The sequence below is a fragment of the Phytophthora infestans genome, genomic scaffold (genome assembly GCF_000142945.1).
Source record: "Phytophthora infestans T30-4 supercont1.9 genomic scaffold, whole genome shotgun sequence".
Classification (NCBI taxonomy): Eukaryota; Oomycota; class Peronosporomycetes; order Peronosporales; family Peronosporaceae; genus Phytophthora; species Phytophthora infestans.
In genome coordinates, this window is record NW_003303750.1 from 1,312,889 (window position 1) to 1,317,239 (window position 4,351).

Here is a 4,351-nt window from a genome sequence, read left to right on the forward strand (position 1 = left end):
GCGACGTCTACGAGGATTGAGACGCTGAAAAGCGTCGGACACGGCTCGATTCAGACGCTTGGACATACGGTGGCGAGCTGGTGAATTGAAGAATGAAGAAATGTCACAACGGGCACCAGTACCGTGGCTATCATTGCGACAGGGGCAGTTGTGGTGTAGTGATCTCTCTGAAGTTGCGGATTATCACCCGTCGACAAAGACGTGACACCGCCCAAGTTGGTCAAGCGACGAACCCTCGGTCAGGTGATGTACGGAGACGCTAAGGTGCAAGGGACTCGACGGCGTCACCTCCGAGTTTTCAACAAGTATCGGATACGGCCCTATGTCACTGAATCCAGGCTGTCCTTATTATTAATAACGGACTGGCCGGATTCGCATTCAGCGGACCATCTACGGTACGAACCCTCAGTGGCGGTTGGGATGAGTTCGCGGAAGACTCAGCGATCTTTGGAAGACACGTTCACCGTCTGGGACAGGGCGCGGACCGTTAAAGATACTCATGCGACGGTGCAGACGACGCTTGGCATGCAAGAAGATCCATAACGGATCATTGTTCACTTGATATTTGTATACTTGATTAGGACTTCTTATTAGGAATAGACCCGAAAGGGTAAGCTTAAATACAGAACAGAATTTCCACTCAAGCACACAGAGTGACGTCCGGCTTCAAGGTAAGCGTCAGGTCAAGCTTGTTTGAGTGTGTTATGCCTGTCGGTGAACTCGAAGCTCTGTAGCGAGGGTTCATCCGGCAAGGCCAAGAGACTTTGTGTATTGGCCGATTATTATCGGGAGGTTTTACGTGACGGCTTATTGTTGCCTATTTGCACGACTGGGAGTGCTTGAATTGCCTCCCTTTTATTTCTTCCAGCCGAGTGTTGAACACTCGGTGATCTCGTAAAAGGCTTACCCGTGCCTGGTACCCTTCCGCTGTTGGGACCACGAGGATTCAAAACACCTGCTAGCTTTGCTCGTGCTAGTAGCGTGTTCTTATTTTACTGGTTGGCCTATATAAGTAGTTTACAAGGTCCAGTTTGTCCCGGTGCAAGGGCAGAACTGGGGTCTTCAGGTCCGCCCGAACGATCGTTTACTATCCTAGTAGACGTATTGTTGTGGGAACATCCTAACTACATCTTTGCGCTAAAATAGAATCAATTACCTCTTAGTACTATATGGCCAGATTAACCCCTTGGTTACCAACGTCGTAACTTACGACGTAGTGAAAACCTTAAGTCGTAAGTTACGACTTAACTGTCAAGATAAACAGGAAATGGCTCAGATGCGACGATCACATACTTTAATCAAGTCTGTTTCTCTGCAAAAAAAATAAGCTTGGTAAGGTAGTGGGCGACAGGGGAGAAAAAGGCTGTAGGTGGATTCACTGTCCCACTATCTCGGGACCGTACGTTTGGTGGACGGTGGATGTCCTCCACCAGTACAGAATTTGCGGACTCAAGCAAAGATGCCGGTCAGAACAAGCAAGCGGACAAACGCTCCAGCAGAGGCGCTCTCAGCAATCGACGTGCGAGATGTGGATTTTGGCCATCTATGGCGTCAGCTCGTGCGTGTCGGATGGACGTCAAAGAGGCCAACGCGGCTGTCCAATTTGCACTCGTACTACCCACCGAATGCTGCAAAGGAGCTACACATCGAGGGCGTGAACATGTTTGTCGGTAAGTCTGATGTGGTTAGTCTATTGTGAGTGTGTCTAATACGTGCTCTGTGCTGTGTATGCGAAGGAGAACATGCGGTAGTAAAGTATGCGTTTGAACAGGGCATCATTGGCGCTGACGAGGGAGATGCAGGCGACGACAGAGACGACGAGAGTGAAGAAGGTGAGCCAGAAGTTCCTGCAGAGTGTGAGAGGGTAACACCGTCTCAGATTGACACGAGTGTTGCTCTCTCAGCGAACACCGTTGAAGCATTGTTTGGATCCGAGAGCGAGGACAGCTAGACACCTGCAGAACTCCCGCTGTGCCCCACAAGTCCGCACATAGAGGATGAGAGCTCAAGGGCGTCACAGATAGACACAAGTATTGCGCTTTCAGCAAACACCATAGACGAGATATTTTGTGGAGCTATGAGCGGTGATGAACCAGATGTAGCGCTGTCACTATGCGCCGGTCAAAATGGTGCTGTTGTCGAGCCTGTGACGCCAACAAACTCGAGACGAAACGATGAGCGAACAAACTCGAGAGAAGATCGTGGCTTGCTACAAGAGGACGTGAACATCATGAAGGACGAGGACAATGCAGACGAGTATGAGAGCATGGACTCGGAGTCGGATGGCTTTGGATCAGATGATGATAGTGATATTGTTCAAAGGCAAATTGGTGACGACGTGTCATCTGACGAAGAAGAGGCGCCTCTTATGGATGCAGCATTTATTGATTGCTTGGGGGGTTCTCTATCTATCGAAGACATGAACCAGATTACACTACGTTCGATAGCGTGGACTCCTGCATCTTCCGAGTATGAAACCGACAATAGCGCGTTCAAAGGTATGAAGGATCAAGCGGCTAGGCCTGTGGAAGCACTTCGTGCTAAAATGGATTCTCCATTGGAATTGCTATTCTATATTATGCCGGTGAACCTGTGGACATTCATCACGAGCGAGACAAGCAGATACAAAAGGTCACACCTTGAGGAAAAGGCGCGCCAAGAACGTGCACGTCTCGTTCGTGAAGGACGCAGCGTACCAGGTCAAACGCTACGGGATGTTCGCCGCCGCATACGAGTCGAACCTGATTACGTACCGCGCGAGATTCTTTGTGTCATGGGTCTACTTGTAGCTCATATGCTCAGCCCTACCCGTCCGTTTTCAGATCACTGGGCTATGACCGATGATGGCGCGCTTTCGGCGGGACGGTTTGGCAATTTCATTTCTCGAAATCGCTGTACTTCTATCCTACGAGATCTACATTTCTGCAACAATGACACAGCTGACAAGAGAGACAAGTTGTGGAAACTGCGAGCTGTTGTTGACGTACTTCAAATGACATTCCTAGCTGCGTGGATAGTGGCTGCAATCATCTCTTTCGCCGAAGGTGTACTTCCTCAAACGTCCAAGCGTAACAGTACCCGTATGTTTATGCCGGACAAGCCGCACCGTTATGGCACCAAGATGTTCATGACGTGCGACGCAGTGTCTGCTTACTGCCACAGGTGCGCATTTTTTTTATAAATGTTGCAAAGTCGTAAGTTATGACTTGATGGTCTGACATTTGCATTATGTTGTCACTTACGACTTTAGATTCGAGATATATGTAGGGAAGCGTCAAAACCATGAAAGTGCAAGTCAGGCGTTTGACCACAAGACAGGAGCAGCCGCTGTAATTCGAAATTTGAAGGCTGTGTTGGATGAGAACGACCCCGGATTTCGTGTCATTGTTGTCGACAGATTCTACACCTCCGTTGCTCTCGCCATTCAACTACTTTCGATGTCGGTCTACATGATTGGAACAATCATGACGTCAAGGCTGGGATTCGACAAGCACGTCGTTGAGCGAAGGAAAACACGACCAACCACAGTAGAGCGCGGGTCATTCACGTACTCAAGGTCGGTTGCGGTGCCCACCATGGTTGCATGCCACTGGTGGGACCGCAAGCCTGTGCACTACCTGGCCACTGGGGTGTCAATGGCCGAAGATACCATCAAGAGAAACCTGAAGACGGTGGGGCAGTCGACGTTCAGCTGTCCCAAACTGGTGACCGATTACCAGCGCTGGATGGGCGGAGTTGATGTGCATGATCAACTCCGCCTTCAAACGTTCTCCGTCCAGACTTCTTTCAGGTTCCGAAAGTACTATAAGGGTCTATTCTTAGGTCTGTTTGACTTAGCGCTTGTAAACGCATACATCACACACAAGGAGGCCTGTCGCCTCGACGGCGTCGCCCCAATGAAGCGCGTGGACTGGTACAAGTTGCTGCACAAGCAGCTCACGCAGCTCACGGACTAAGACTTCAAAACAGCAGCGCCATCACCGTCTCCAAGCGCGCCAAAGCGCCGCCGCAACGCTTTCCCACGTACACAAGCAGCTTGATGATTGGGTGATTGTATCGAGCGTTCATAGCGGCGCCAGCGCTCTTGCAAGGGGAGCTCGCTCTATCGAGGGAGCAGAAGAAGAGCGACCAGACTACTTACTACTGTAGAGGACTGCTCGAGAGTGTAGCAAAGGGTTTCATCTGTCCCCAAGACTGCAAAGGCGCGGAATACAACGGGTTTTCCAGTTAGGGACGACCGACTTCAATGTTGACGAGTTCAAACCTAATCACGCTAGGAATCAGGGAGGGTCTAGGACGGAGCACGCAGAGCCGCCGAGTGGAGTTGAAAAGAGATGACAGAAAATAGGCT